This window comes from Rana temporaria, chromosome 7 (assembly GCF_905171775.1).
Source record: "Rana temporaria chromosome 7, aRanTem1.1, whole genome shotgun sequence".
In the NCBI taxonomy this organism is placed as follows: Eukaryota; Metazoa; Chordata; class Amphibia; order Anura; family Ranidae; genus Rana; species Rana temporaria.
The window spans coordinates 162,479,462-162,496,371 of record NC_053495.1 but is presented as its reverse complement, the minus strand read 5'-3'; the positions used below and the strand labels follow the sequence as shown (position 1 = coordinate 162,496,371).

Genomic DNA, 16,910 nt, shown 5'->3' with positions numbered 1-16,910 from the left:
TGACTGCACCTTTCCCTACCTACCTGGACGGGTCTTTTTTTGGTTGGCTTCCGGCCGGAGCTCCAAATTTTGACATGCCTAAATTTTATCGTTTATATGTAAGTGCGTTTTTTTCTTCTTTTTAATAAATGTTACCTACGTTACTACACTATTGTGGCCCTTATGTGTCTTCCATGATTATCGGGACCCCAATTTTCCATCGATTGGCTTGAGACGGAGGTGTACTTGCTATACAGTTTCTCTACAAACCAACTGCCATAGTGTTTATCTACACGCCTTCTTTGGTCTTCTTTTAACTAAGAGACCGCTGGTCATCTGGTAAGCAGACATCTTGATTCATGGTGGAGGTTTCACTATTCATTGGATCGTCACTACAGTTTTAGATCAAGCTCCTATGGATTAATTTTTCTGTTTCCTTCACTTCACTGGGGATCTGGACTTTCTTTTTGTTTTTGTTTTTGTTATCAGAAGCAGGGAGGAGCCGAGACAGACGCCGAGGGACCCCAGAAGATGAGGATCGGGGTCACTATGTGCAAAACGAGCTGCACAGTGGAAGTAAGTATGACATGTTTGTTATTAAAAAAATAAAACGTATTCAAAGCTTTAGTATCACTTTAAAGTGGTTGTAAACCCTCTGATGATACTTTCACCTACAGGTAAGCCTACATTAAGGCTTACCTGTAGGCGCTTGCAATATCTCCTTTACCTACATGGTTAAGGAGATATTTGCAGAAAATCGGGCACTGTTGTCTAGGTGCATGCCTAGACAATAGTGTCTACAACTGCTGTTTACAACCGCTTTACGCATATAGAGCTCTGTGAACACTGATACTGTAGTAGTATAGCATTTTATTTCATATGTGTACAGAGCTTGTCATGCTTATAGGTGTACACACACATATTCCGGAGATTATTTTAGTTTTTTCGAATAATTGCCCAACTTGGTTCACATTAAAGACTGTTGCCCCAACGTTTCATATTCCTGGTGTGTGTCTCTGTGAACAAGTATCCTACTGTCTTTCTATTTCTAGTACTAGAACTAGTTTCTTTAAAGTGGGTGTGGCCATCAATTCAGTAGTACTTTTTAAAGATGAATTCCAGGCATAGTATTTTTTTTTTTTTTTTTACCTACTGTAGTTAGATTGGTCCATTCGGGACCAGTGTAAGGGCCCTTTTACACGGACGTGCTCCGCTTTTCTCAGTGGGCATACTGTGTAGGGACCGACCTGTCGGAGCGCCGCTCTCCTCTATGGGGGATCGGATGAAGATGGACCGTAGAATCCATTTTCAACAGATCCGCCAGGCGGATGGAAAATAAGGTTTCCATCTGTTGCACTTTAGCAGATTGGATGTCAGTGGACATGTCACTGCTGACATCCGTCGCTCCATAGAGGTGCATGGAGCATCCGTTCAGGTCCGCCAAAACTGACAGGTGGACCCAAAAGGGGAAGTTGCGCTTTAAAGCCTCCTCCCCCACTCCTCCTTGACATTTGGCATTTTGGGGCGGGGTGAAGGAGATGCCTTTTTTTTGACGGGTACCCGCTCCCACTTCTGTTCATGTTGCCTCGGTGATCTGAGTGTAATTCCCCCCCCCCCCCCCCGTCCCCACGTATTATTCAGGCACAGGTCTCGAATAACTGAGACGATTCACAATGCACAACAGGAACCTGGCCGTGAAGTCTGAAGCTGTGACAGCTGGGTGCCCACAGTTAAGACACTGGTGCCAAGGTCTGTAGACAGTCCCTGCGCCCCCTTAGGTGAGCACAGCACTGGACCTGCAATACGCACTGGAGCCACTGCGGAGATGTGTGAACCAGATCCATAGAGAGCCGGTCACAATCTCCTGCTATGTGAATTGGATGCACATCTAATGCCATAGTGTGAACCCAGCCCTAGAGGATGAGAGGCTCTGGTGTTTGTACACTACAGCTTATCAAACTCTTACATAAGCCAGCTTGATAAAACCAATAGAACTTATTTGGCACGTTTTGCATTAAATGAATAGCTTATGGAGAGATGATTGAGTGTTAGGAATGTATAATATCACAAAGGAAATAACATTTGAAGCTGAAATATCTTTTCTCTTTCCTTAATTTCTGGATTGAATTAATTGCCAACACCCAATGTTTCTTGCGGTGATGAATGTGCCGAGTGTAGGAAGTGGCGGTGTGGAGGTTTAATTAAGAGAGGATTCTACTGCAATACTTTAGCTTCCTTTCTATGCTGGAACAATATGTAATTGGGATTTTACTGGCATTGATTCTGTTTTCATGTTGAAATGGAAAATGCATCTGCCACTCGGCTACTGAGAGTTATAAAGTTTACTTGTGTCCTACAGGCTCTATATGCTTAATATATATTGTTTATGGAATCTTGTTGGCTAGGTACAAAGACTAAATTAGCTTGCGGCGGCACAAAGATTTACATCATGGATGAGGGCTATCTTCACCTCCCATCTCATATTATAATAAAAAAAATAATAAAAATAAAAACCAGCAACCCCACTTTATTTATTTTTTTTGCCTGTGGCTATAAGATTCTGTATAAAAAGGTTTTCTATTTAATATATTTTATTTTTTTACTCCTAATGTTTGGACTTGTCTTTTTTTCAGCCTATGTAACCACTGGTGGGACCTTTTTCAGGTTCCTTTAAATCTGCTAGGCACAGGCAACATCTGAATTTGAAGACACATTTTATGCTTATGATGAGCCTGGGCATTTGACTTGGAAAAGGACCGTTATACGTATTATGCATTTCAAACAGCTTGTAGAGAAATGATGGCATTGTTTGATACCTCTGACTAAGCCCCGGGAGCAGAGTGAAACACGTCACGGGGGGCAAGGCCTATTGTGAAGAGGCGGAGCTGAGGCCGCTTTCGATCTCTCAAGCACTTGGAGCTGTTTTGGTGTGTGATGTTCACTTAGGATCTCTCATGCTGCATTGGATTAGCATACATGCCTGCACCCTACTTGATCTGGGATTATCGGAGCTACACCATCGGCACTTGGACACTGAAAAATAATTCCCTACCAAAAAACTTACTAGGACTTTTGAGGTACCACACCAAATTAAAGGGGGGAAAACGGCATTTTTCTATTGTACAACACATTAATAATAGATTCAAATCTGAATGTCCGACATCCAGGTATTCGTTGGATCATGCAGTATATTATCTGAGCTCCTGGTTGTTCACCAAGAGGATCTCTCATAGAATTCCTCATCTGCATGTGTCCATTGATACCTGCTGACATCCAATCCGATCCGCTAAAAACAGTCGCATGGGGATTCGTTCCCCATTCATCTGGCGGATCGAATGGCAGTCCGGTGTAAAAAGTCTGTTTGTTTCCACTCAACCACCCATAGAGGAGAGCGTGCTGTGTCCGTTCTGCATAAGGGGAACGGACACAGACTTGGACCAGCCATCCACCTGTACGATGGGTATCGGCACACAGATTCCCTGCTGAGCAGGCGGACTGCAATGTAGCCTGTGTGGAACAGTGGCCTTAAAGTGGTTGTAAACCCTTACAATCTACTTTTTGCTACAAGTAAGCCTATAAGGCTCACCTGTAGCTACCCTGGATATCTCCTAAACCTGCACGGTTTAACGTGCCGTTGGTTCAGTGAGTCTGCCATTACCGATGGCTCCCACGCGCATGCGCGGGAGTGTCGTCATTGCGGGTCCGGCCAATCGCAGTGCTGGAGCCATGATACCTGGAAGTAACTCTGAGAGCGATTTTGCCGGCAGGTGCTGTGTATGGTCACTGCATAGGGGGCTTCGATTTCAGGTGAGTATTACATAATGAGCTAGTATTCTATGCATACTAGTTCATTATGCCTTTTATATTGCATGTCTTCTTTTCTTTTTTCTCAATGTGGGTTTACAACCACTTTAACATTTTGTTGGATTTATAATTAGAATAAACAATTGGTGAAAATGAAGTGCAGTGTAGCTGGGAGCCCTTAATTTTCCTAGTTTATTCTAGAAATGTAATTGGGATGCTCATTGCCAGGAGCAAATTATTTTAAGCCCTAGTACACAACTATATTTATTTTTTTTGTTCAACCCAACGGTCGTAGTGATCTCCCCTGCTCTTCTTCTATTGTGTTCTAACAGGGGAATGGCTCCCCCGCCAGAACACTCCGATCAGTTCTCTGTTATTGGTTGAGAGCGCTGATCAGGAGTCGGTCGGCTGCTGGTTTTCCAGGATGCTCATTCGAGCAAAGGACACTTTTTATCGGATCGGCTGACATACCCACTGGCTGAATGTCGGACTGTGTTTATTGAATGGACCCAATGTCAGATGGTTTTTATTAAATCGGCCCGTGTGTACTGGGCTTTAGACTTCTCCTGTCTTGACACAGAACATATTCCTCCTGTAGACTGGCACTGAATTGATGGAAACTTCTGCTGCAAATATGTTCTATAAAGTTTTATCTTGTTCCTCTTATAGCGGAACATTTCTTGGATAATTAAACTGCTTTTTATAACTGAGCTAAGTACGCTATTAATTTACCATTGTGTTTAATGGAACTAAGCTTTTGTGTTTCTGTTGATAAACAAGCTTTACAGACACCAAATCACGTATTACAGTATCTTCATATTCAAGAGCCTTTGTCAACAAACGGGATTCATTTTCATTGTATGGCTCTTCTAAACCCAGAGTATCACAGAGACTGTCAGATCTATATTCCCAAGCCAGAGAACCAGAGCGTTAATTAAATTAGAATTGCCAGCCTGTTAAATTAGGTAACCCTTTCCTTGGTTGCTATACTATTTCCTTAATAGCCTCTGGAAGCGATAATCTTCAGAGTAATAAATCAGAAATTGAGTTAAGAGATTGTTTGTCCACTTTTCAAAATAAATTCCACCCAAACCTAATATTTGAATGGGGTGACATGACGTTACAGCAATATTAACCCAAAAGCAAACGTTTTTTATATTGCAGCTTACCAATTCTTAGAGATGATGGCTGCAGTTTCTATTTTAGGCTTTCTTTCTTCTATTTTCATCTGATGATCCAGCCAGGAAGTTGGATTTTTAACGTAGCAAGCTCCTGCAAATGTGGCAGTTAGTGTTGAGAAAACATTTATCACTGGTTAAAGCGGAGCTCCACTCTAAAGTGCTCCCTTTCTGCTCATCGGAACCCTCCCCCCTCCGGTGTCACATTTGACACCTTTCAGGGGGGAGGGGGTTGCAGATTCCTGTCAAAGACAGGTATTTGCACCCACTTCTAGGAGTCCTCACTGCAGGGATTCTGCGGGTAGTGCGTCACTTCCCGCCCCCACCCGTTGTGTTCTGGGAAACGCTCGGCTCCCAGAACACAGTGGGAACCAGTAAGGATGGCGCTGCGCGACTCGTGCATGCGCCGTAGGGAACCGGGCAGTGAAACCGCAATGCTTCACTTCCTGGTTCCCTCACCGAGGATGGCGGTGGGGGCAGCAGAGTGACGAGCAATCACTCGTCCTCTGCTGCCGATGGCGCTGGACTCCAGGACAGGTAAGTGTCCTAATACTAAAAGTCAGCAGCTGCAGTAATTGTAGCTGCTGGCTTTTAATAAAAAAAAATCCGGCGGAGATCCACTTTAACATTGACATCTGCTGCAGATTGCAACTTCAGTGCATTTTGAAAGCTGTGCGGGAAACGTGCATGGAACATGGGTTTCCATGTTTTGGTGTGAAGGGGGCTGAAAGTGTTACTAAACTCACAACAGTAAAATCAGTCTGTATATGCATTAAAGCATGCTTGTTATACTCGCTGTGGAACCGAAGGGGTTAATCCTCTGCATTGTGTAAAAAGGCTGCTTGATCATGTATGCACAGATCCTTTTTCCACTGACTCTAGAACAGGTCTGAATAAGACAGTTTCTGGAGTCAGGCTGCACATGCTCAGGTTGGTGTGTATTAGGGTTGTCCCAATACCGATACTAGTATCGGGACCGATTCCGAGTATTTGCGGGAGTACTCGTACTCCCGCAAATACCACCGATACCAAAATAGAATACTCCCCCGCCGCCGTTACGCCGCATCCCCGCTACCGCCTACTGGATAATACGGGCGGGGAACATTACAGCTTTGAATAGCTGTAATGATTCGCGCCGCGTATAGACACTCCCCCTTGCTCGGGTGAACTGTCCAATCCCGAACGAGGGGGAGTGTCTATACGCGGCGCGAATCATTACAGCTATTCAAAGCTGTAATGTTCCCCGCGTATTAACCAGTTGGCGGCAGCGGGGATGCAGGTAAGGGGGATATGGGGGGGAGACATGGCTGGATGGGGGCTTGACATGGCTGGATGGGGGCTTGACATGGCTGGATGGGGGCTTGACATGGCTGGATGGGGGCTTGACATGGCTGGATGGGGGCTTGACATGGCTGGATGGGGGGGGGAGACATGGCTGGATGGGGGGTTGACATGGCTGGATATGGGGGGTTGACATGGCTGGATATGGGGGGGGGACATGGCTGGATATGGGGGGGGGACATGGCTGGATATGGGGGGGGGACATGGCTGGATATGGGGGGGGCATGGCTGCATATGGGGGGGGCATGGCTGCATATGGGGGGGCAATGGCTGCATATGGGGGGGACATGGCTGCATTTGTGGGGGGAATATAGAACAGTACCCCTTCAAGAAGAGTGGGCAAAATCGGACTTTGAGGCTCGTGGAAGTATAAAAAATATATATTTTATTACATAAATTTACAAAATGTACACTAACAATGGTATAATGGAATGCAACTGATAACAATCACAATACAACCATTCAGAACAAGAGAATAGTGAAAGAATCCTATTGAAGTCGCCTACGCGTTTCACCGTGGGGCTTCTTCAGGACAAAATGAACAGGATTATTGCTACTATGTAGCCATGATTTTCACAATCTGATACACAGCGGTGGATATAATCATCCAGGAAGATTCCAATGATAGATGAAATATATACCGATGGTAGTAGATAGTACAAAAAATATGTTTAGAGATCGATGATCGCAGGTCCAGGCCAAATATGTCAATAATGACATGAGCAAATACACATTACAGTCCCCAGGCAAAAGAAGACGTGTCGGGGATAGAGATGCAGGTAACCGAATCCCTTAAAAATCCACTAGGGGACCTAAAGCTGGGGCAAAAGACAGCTCACAGAGGCAAACATAAGGCCATCCATCGATAAAGGAACAGCATCTCCCATATAACAGAGATCGTCTTGCAAACACCTTGTGTGCATGTAGCGTCCGTGTATGCCCCAGGGTCACAGCCTGTGCTGAGTACCAAAGTATATATATTTTTTATACTTCCACGAGCCTCAAAGTCCGATTTTGCCCACTCTTCTTGAAGGGGTACTGTTCTATATTCTTATCATTACGGATGCGGCCAATGTGAGTGCTTTCCTTGTGTATCTGGTCCCCCCTCCCCCTCCCTCTTTTTTCTTTTTTCTTTTCCTTTCTGATCATCCCTAGTTTTGTGTTTTTCCTTCCCTTCCCATCCCCCTCCTTTAGTTTTTTTTTTTTAAGGATTTGAGGGGGGACATGGCTGCATTTGTGGGGGAACATGGCTGCATTTGGGGACACATTTAAAAAAAGTATCGGTATTCGGTATAGGCGAGTACTTGAAAAAAGGTATCGGTACTCGTACTCGGTCCTAAAAAAGTGGTATCGGGACAACCCTAGTGTGTATTGCTAGAGTTTTTTTTTTTTTTCCTTGGGAGAGTGCATGTCATCAGCACAGGGCCAATCAGCACTGTCCAGACAGAGGGTCAGTGGTCCTGGATCCTGATAGGACAGCTCAGTGCAATATGAAAATGATTTTTAATGTAATGACACTTACCTGTCCAGGGAGCCCACGATGTCCTCACCCGTGACGATTCTCCAGATGCAGGCGCCAGCGCCTTGCGACTTCACAGCTGGTTTCCTACTATGTATGTGCTTTGTGACTTGTCTCAGTCTTTTGGGACCTGTCATGTGTTCCAAAAGGCTGCGGGGGAAGGATGGGGGGCAAACTTCCAGCTCAAATCCCTATGCCGTATCTGAACTGAAGTGGGAGCGGGTACCTGTCAAAATCGGGTATCTGCCCCCCAAAAAAGTGCAAAATTAGGCAGTGGAGGGGGGTGAGCATGCAAACAAGCAGAACCTCCTCTTGTGGGTGAAGTTCCGCTTTAAAGGGGTTGTAAAGGTAAACGTTTTTTCACCTTAATGAAGCCTATGCATTAAGGTGGAAAAACGTTAGGCAATACCGGCCCCTTGTTATACTTACCTGGCCCCTCGAAAGTCCCACGCTCTGCCCCGACATCCTCTTCGCAGCTCAGCCTGGCCGTTGATTGGCTAGAGCAGATGGATTGAAAGCCGCTCAGCCACTGGCTGGCGCTACTGTCAAGCACATCCAATGACGCGGCGCACCGAGGGGCGGGGCCGAGTGATACAATGAGCAGCTATAGCTGATCACTGTATCACAGAAGCGCGCCCGCAAGGACTCCACACCATGCTCGCTCGCTCCCATGAATGTGTGGAGTTCTTGCGGGGAGGACCAGAGACAGATGGCGAGGAACCCCAGAAGACACGGATCAGGGGCCACTCTGTGCAAAACGAGCTGCACAGTGGAGGTAAGTATAACATGTTTGTTATTTTTATTATTTTATATTTTTTTTATTTTCTTTACAACCACTTTAAGCAACAAGCAATGGTATTTTTGTGTATTTTAGATTGTGGCTACCGGTAGATGTATGATGACCTCACTTAGTGTGGCAAATCAAGAGCAGATATCAACTTTTCTGAAATCATTCTGTATATTTTATATTGGAATACATGGCTACCAGAAGATTTTTCATCACATGGATTGCCTAGTCTCAGATGAATATCTGCTAATATGGGCTTTGCAATGTCCTGTATGGGGAAGTGTCAGCCAGAGGCAGGAAACAGTGATACACTGATCTTCCCAGTGTGAAGCTGTGCAGGGGTGGGGCGTGTCAGCACAAAGCATGGCCATTGGAGGACATGCAGGACAACTGATTATGCTGGGAAAGTTGTGCTTATTTGTCTAGCGTGGTCAGTTTAAAATAGAAAAGCAGGAATACTGGCAGGATCACTGGGAATTTTATACTATGAGAACAGGATACTTTTTATCACAAGCACATCAGGCACATATTAGGAATATGAAATGTTGGGGTTAAAACGGGGTGTTAATAAGAACCTGGTTCTCTGTATACTAAAATATATCCGAAGGCAGACCCCGTTAGTGTTTATTTGCAGCTACCTACATGATGACTTGTAAGTGCTTCTTGGCACAAGCTATGGGAGTATAGAAGTGGTATTTCAGGTTCTGTGACAAGGCAAGTATTGTAGGCTGGTTTTAATTCATTTGGGTGGCACCATCTTGATGATGGAATCGTGTCTCTTTGCCAGGGTTTTTTTTTTTTTTAAGCCCTGCCTTGATCTCCCAGCATCTACTTCCTAGTGCGAAACTTTTTCCTGCCAAAGGAAACTGTGATCATCAATTGCTCTGTGTGCAGTGATGTCAGGCGTTTGTTCGGGTTACAAGGTATGGTTGTGTACAATGAGTCGGGAACTTGTCAGACCAAGAGGACCAGTCAGTGACTACATGAAGTGCCGTCAACCAGATGGTGTCTTGGAACAATATTTTCATAAGGTTGCACTTACTACATTTTACTAGGGTAATCTTTTCCAACCGTAGCCTAGTGAGAACGTCGTCTTTCATGATTATCTTTAGATGAGCAGACGTCTACTATTAAGTGTTGGGAATATTTAATAAAAATATGTGTTTGAAGACCTATGAGGCATGTTGTGCCTCGGTGATATCACTAGGGCTGGAAAATTGTTTGGAAGCCAGTGCATCTAAATACTACATTGGGCCTTATCCTTAGAATAAGGTGACCAGATTTTAAAAATTTAAATCCGGGGACATATTTTTTTTTTTTATTGGCAAACGGCACAGGACTCCATAATACACAGAGCGCTGGTCACAGGACTCCATAATACACAGAGCGCTGGGCACAGGACTCCATAATACACAGAGCGCTGGTCACAGGACTCCATAATACACAGAGCGCTGGTCACAGGACTCCATAATACACAGAGCGCTGGGGACAGGACTCCATAATACACAGAGCGCTGGTCACAGGACTCCATAATACACAGAGCGCTGGGCACAGGACTCCATAATACACAGAGCGCTGGTCACAGGACTCCATAATACACGAGCGCTGGGCACAAGACTACATAATACACAGAGCGCTGGTTACAGGACTCCATAATACACAGAGCGCTGGTCACAGGACTCCATAATACACAGCGATCGCTCGTCCTCTGCTGCAATCGGCGCTGGACTCCAGGACAGGTAAGTGTCCTAATATTAAAAGTCAGCAGCTGCAGTATTTGTAGCTGCTGGCTTTTAATATTTTTTTTTTTTCATGGCACAACCGCTTTAAACTCAGTAATTGGGGCCAGACTCCAGGTAGATTCTATCATCCAGTTCGCACCTCTTGTTCCACTTCTTCCAATCTCGGGATCAATTTGCCACCAAAACAGTACTATATCTCCCAAGACATACAGGTCAAAGAGCAAGCAGAACCATCTCTGTGTAGTAAACTCCAAAAACATTACAAAAATGTATTCAAAGTGTTGCACTTGCATAAAGCAAAGAGAACCAAGCATATTAAAACAATGTTTCAAACCAACAAGATGGCCATCGGCTATTCTGGTGCATGATGACAATACACATTGTAGCTCCATCCAACGTGTTTAGTCTTCATAAAACGTTGCCCCTTTCCCTTTTTACAAACCTCCCAACTGTCCCTGATTTCAAGGGACTGTCCCGCATTCAAAACAAAATGACTCTGCCCCTCCTCATTTGTTCCTCATTTTGGTCTGATCTATATAGTTGTATATAAAAAAACACTACTTATTAAAAAGTGATTTACAGTGCTATACCTTTCATCCAATTTCTAAGATTGCTGCATTTGTAAATTTCAAAAGCCAATATAAAGGAATATTAGTGGTAAAAAAATAAAAACACTTGTGGGTTTAACCAATCAGTTTTTATATATATATATATATATATATATATATATATATATATATATATATATATATATATATATATATATATATTTTATTTATTTATATAATTTTTTTTCCCCCTTTTTAAGGAGGCGTGTCCTATGCCTACAAACTTTTGCTAATAAGTGTCCCTCATTCTCACCTCCGAAAGTTGGGAGGTATGATCTCGTATGTTCTGGAGGGCACAATACCTTTCTTTATCGTCTGATTAGCGTTGTCACTAAAGCACTGAGAACCAAGTTCAACTGCGCCTCATGCGTAGTGTATACATTTTTTTTTATTTTTTTATGTAATTTTCTGGTGGCTTTATTAGTTATGTCAGGAATTGTGACTGTAGCAGGGACATTGTACTGGATTTGACGCATTTACGATCCTCCAGAGAGTTGTGGTCTTGTTTTGCCAGTGTTTTCTTTGAGGCAGCTTATCTGCAGGCTGCTTACTGTCAGGATTTCCTGACGTTGTGCTCTGATTTAAAATACCAACAATTTGTGGGTTGGAAAACTCCTCAGTCTGGGCGCCAGCAGTTAATTGGATGGTCTATAGGAAGCCAAAGAAAGGAATGGAGCTTGGAGAAAGCTGTAGTGATACCACCTTTATGTTTACAACAGCAACACCATGCAGGATTATGGGGATCTGCTACTCACCTGCTATCAAAATGGTATTTACACATTTGCATTGTGTCTTCGCTTTAGAACTTAAGAAAGAGGACTTATCTGGGTCACAGCCCAAATACCCAGTGCGCGGTCTCCTGTAGTTGTGCGCACAGCGCATGAGCAGAGTTTGAAAGGCCCAGAGTGGCCTGGGAGAGGACCTACTGTGCATGTGTGCAGCTTGACTGGCTCAGTGTGAGTGGCCACCATGAATGGGGGGGGGGTGCATTGTGAAACCCCAGGATGACGAGGAATTGGGGGCCTGTGCTTTTACTGGAAAGGACCCCCAGCAGCTGCAACCGTAACAAGATGACCTTCACCATTTCCATCAGGAGGAGCTATGGTATGTAGTACTATTTATTGGATTTTACACTTAAGCCTTCTTTTAGTTTCAGGAGCCAGTGCAGGTACTGCCATCTGTTGCAGCTGGGGTATACTGAAGATTTAATTTAAAGCATATACTGTATTTATTGGCGTATAACACTCACATTTTCAACCTGCAAATGGGTTGCAAATAGTGTGTGTTTGTTATACACCGATACTGCAATTTGGGTTGCCTCGGAGAGAACGGGGAGGGGGCGAGACTAGCGCCGTCAGATTGGTGACCAGGTTTGCACACATCTCAGGAGGGATTTTGGACCACACTTTTTTACAGATCTTCTCTAAATCCATAAGGTTCTTGGCTGTCGCTTGGCAACGCGAAGTTTCAGCTCCCTCCATTAAATTTCAATAGGATTAAGGTCTGGAGTCTGACTAGGCCATTCCATGACCTTAATGTGCTTCTTCTTAAAGAATAAGTAAACCCTACTTCCTCTTATGCTCACAGCAAACCCTGAAAATTAAAAGCATAATACTTAATACAGGGGGATATTTCCTAAACCATGCAGGTTTATGAGATATCCAGGCTAGCTACAGGCCTTATAGGCTTACCTGTAGCACAAAGTGGTTTGTAAGGGTTTACAACCACTTTAAACCACTCCTTTTGTTGCCTTATTTGGGTCATTGTCATGCGGACTCATCTTCAATGGGGGAAGAAGGTTATCATCCAATATTTTATAATACATGGCCCTATTCATTGGCCCCTCAAGGTGGCAAAGTCAGTCAGTACCTTTAGCAGAGAAACTGCCCTACCGCATAATGTTTCCACCTCCGTACTTGACTGTAATTAAGGTCATGGAGTGGCCTAATCAGTCTCCAGACCTTAATAAGATAGAAAATGTATGGAGGGAACTGAAGCTTCAAGTTGCCAAGTGACAGCCAAGAAACCTTAAGGATTTATAGAAGATCTGTAAGGAAGATTGGACCAAAATCCCTCCTGAGATGTGTGCAAACCTGGTAACCTGTCGACCTGAAATGTCTTGCCTCTGTTCTTGCCAACAGGGGTTTCTCCAAGTACCAAGTCATGTTTTGCTTGGGGATCAAATACTTATTTTACTCACTGAACTGCAACTTAAAGTGGTTGTAAACCCTTACAGACCACTTTTACCTACAGGTAAGCCTAGATTAAGAGCCCATTCACACCTAGGCGTTTTGTCGCCTGTAGTGTGACGCCGCTGCCGCCCCGACACGCCAGAGGGATGTTTTAACATTGCCCTCTATAGATATGGTTCACATCTCCACGCCTGCCGCCTGAAAAAAAGTCCCGGACCTTTTTTTCAGGCGGCGTTCGGAATAGGAGATGGAAACCATCTCCATAGGGGGACAATCTAGTGGCACATCTAGGCGGGCAATCGCCGCGTTTTGTCGCCGCAAATCGCGGTACAAAACGCCGCTATTTGTCGCCGCAGTTCGCGGGACAAAACGCCGCGATTTTGTCCGCCTAGATGTGAATGCAGCCTAAGGCTTACCTGTAGGTACAAGAAATATCTCCTAAACCTACACGGTTTAGGAGATATTTTGCAATAGGCACCGATGTTTACGGCGCATGCGCCGTAGACAACACCGTGCAGGCGCACTGAGCGTGCCGCTACTAACAGCGATCATGCCGTTCGTGGCGGCTCCCGCACGCATGCGCGGGAGTGACGTCATTGCGGCGCCGGCCAATCACAGTGACTGAACCGCAATACCCGGAAGTCACTCCGGGGGACATGGCGGCAACGGAAGAGGGGAACGAGGACCGCTGCGGGGGCTTCGATCTCAGGTAAGTAATTCATGGTGAGCTAGTATGCTATGCATACTAGCTCATTATGCCTTTGTCTTTCAGGTTGTAGTTTTTATTTTTCCGGCTTTTTTTTCCTCTTTAATTTATATCATTTGTTTTATGCGTTCTTTCTGGGTTTTTGATTCTGTCTCTATCATTTTAAAATACACCTATGATAACAATTGTAGACCCTTCATTTCTTTGCAAATGGGCTAACTTACAAAATCTGCAGGGGATCAAATACTTATTACCCCCACTATGTGTGTGTGTGTGTATTATATAATTTGTGATTGGTGTATTTTTCTTGACACCTGGTTGATGACAGCATTGTGTACATTTGTCTTGTACGAATGTGTATTCTTTGCATACAATAGACAAAAACAAATTCCATATGGGTCATTGCCTTTCAATCCTATACAAAGCTTTTTCATCACTAAAATAAATGGCACATGGCATGCTCTGGTATTCTCAGGTGCTTTGCCACCGATCCCTTCCCTTGAAGGATTGCTCTCCTAATGTGTGCCATTTGGAATGCACAATTTACACTGAAGTTGTACAGAAGCAGAGGCACGTTATATATTTTGTAATAAAACCTAATTGCTTCATCTTTCTATTTACACCTTTCCGACCACAAGATGAATTTGTTATATTTTAATTTCCCTCGGCCCACCTTGACTTTATGAATGCCATTTGTAGTAAAGTGAGCTTTTTAAGACATTTGTCATCCGCTCTCTAAGCAGCAATTTGTCTGAGGTAAGCTATTGATTTTAATGTGAGGGGAATGCAAAGCATGTAATAGTTGTTCTCTAGGAGCCCCTGGCCCGCTTTTTTTTTATGCCATGTTTATAGATCCTGGTGATTGTTGGGCCGTAAATTTCATCATGGTACATAGCAACTACTGGTCAAGATGATCTACAATTTGCTTTTATGAAGTTATTTTTGCCGCTTTCAGAGTTTGCTTTGCGGTAATAAATGTTAAAATGGCACTTTGTGCAAGTATGCACTAGAATACAATATGTGTCAGTGGCAGTGCCCTCGGTGTAATGATGCATCTCATCAGTCACTGTTGGAACAAGCTTATCCAATTGACCTCCTTTAAAATTGACCCCCTTTATTACCAGGCCATTTTTTTGCGATACTGCACTGCATTACTTTAACTGTCAATTGCGCTGTCATGCAACTCTGTGCACAAATCTAATTAGATTTATATAACTTTTTAACACAAATAGAGCTCTCTTTTGGTGGTATTTGATCACACTGGGGTTTTTTTTTTTGTGTTATAACAAAAAAAAAGACAAACAATTTTGGGGGAAACCATCGTTTTTTTTTAATTTATCCAATAAAAAGATGGTTATGCCCCTCACTACACGTGACTGAGGTGTATTAGGGCACACTGATAACTCTTCTCATATCAATGCATTCCAGTAGGCGCAGAATCCTTTTGAACTTTCATTAGTACAAGATAGAGTAAAACTGAAACGGGTACAATTAGTAAATAATCACACAATTAGAGCATCACTACCTAGCTAGAGACACAAAGATAAACGTACCGGAGATGGATCGGTATGGCTGACGTGGGATAGAACTCAGCAGACATGTGCTTGCTTCCAGGGAGAAAATGGAAAAGAAAGCATGGAGCCTCATGGGATTGAAATACGGAGGCTTGCATGGACCAAAACTAACCAGCTATTCTAACTAACTGAATTGAATGGAAATGGTGCAGTTAAATAAAATGTCCATTAGATAGCAGCATTGATTTAATTCAAACAAACTAAAGTCAATGAAGACGATGAGCTTTATAAATGAAGGCATGACATATATAAAAACAAAAAAAACAAATCTCTTTATAAATTTAGGCCAACATGCATTCTGCTACATATTTTTGGTAAAAAAAAATCCCAAAAAGCGTATTGAGGGCAGGGACTGATGTAAAATGTGTATGTAAAGTGCTGCGGAAAATTGACGGCGCTATGTAAGTACCTGAAATGAAATAAATATATTGATTGCTTTGCGCAAAAGCTATAGAGTCCACAAACTATGGGATATATATTGTAATTTTTATTTGTTTCTATACTAGTAAAGGCGGCAATCGGCGACTTATCATGGGATCGCTATTGTATGGCTGGCAATCTGACACCAACTGACATTTTGATAGTTTGTGGGGACCAGTGGCACTGTCAATGTACTAAGGACACAGGCTTTGAATGGTTAAATGTCTATGGTGATCGAAGGGTTAAATGTGTGCCCAAACAGTGTTTGTGTGTACTGTGAGGTGCTTTCACTCTGGGATGTGCTTGTATTTATTCCCTGCTTTGCAGGGAAGCGAAAACCAGCACATCGCTGTGGGCAGGACAAAGATCTGCATTGTTTACATAAACAGATCTCTGTCCTGTTTTCCTCCTTACTGATCAGTAGGTGCCGGTGGTGATAGATTGACCAGCACCAGCTGATCAGCTTGTGGTGTGACTAATCGCCGCACAGCCAGGGCGCCAACAACGCACACGTGTGCCCCCTACTCAGAGAAGCAGAATCACATATGTACACACGATTCTGCGCAAGCAGGCCTGCATTGTAGCAGTAAAGCTAAAGTGTGTAGTTAGCAAGTGGTTATACACGCCTCCAATCTCAGACGGTCCCTGCAGAACTGCCCAAGATTCGAAAATGTCTATGGCCGGCTTAGAAAAAAACTGCCTCCTTGGTCATTAGAAATTGGTCATCAAATTGGTACGTTTTGAAAAACTGTTTAGGGTTAATCCAGTATGCCATTTTAAAGACAATGCCACCCCGGACTAATGCTGTATTTCTGGATCATGTAACATTGACCTTTGTGTCAACCTTGCCTCCTCACCGCTTTTCATCACCACCCCCTATTGTAATCCTCACAATACATCATTGACACTGGACAGTTTACGGCATCCAAAGTCCCAACAAAAGCACTTTCGTTGGCTTCTCTGTTTGCATTGGGCAATGAAAATGCACCATTCCTGCCATGAGCACCAGAGCTGAGGTCATCTTTTGCCCATAATGAAGATTACCAAATTAAATAAGATG

The 16,910-nt window shown here is 43.7% G+C and overlaps 1 protein-coding gene across 3 annotated transcripts in view; it reads left to right on the top strand.

Moving 5' to 3' along the window:
* The window catches only part of RASAL2 (RAS protein activator like 2), a 425,879-nt gene that overhangs the window by 101,681 nt on the left and 307,288 nt on the right, over positions 1-16,910 (top strand). Inside the window, exon 1 of one of the 3 annotated variants that reach the window (XM_040360355.1) lies at positions 9,435-9,531. The exons of the other annotated variants lie outside the window; for them this stretch is intronic. The gene's annotated coding sequence lies outside the window, so the exon portion shown is untranslated. Of the gene's footprint in view, positions 1-9,434; positions 9,532-16,910 lie in introns of those variants that run through there. 3 annotated transcript variants of the gene reach the window in all.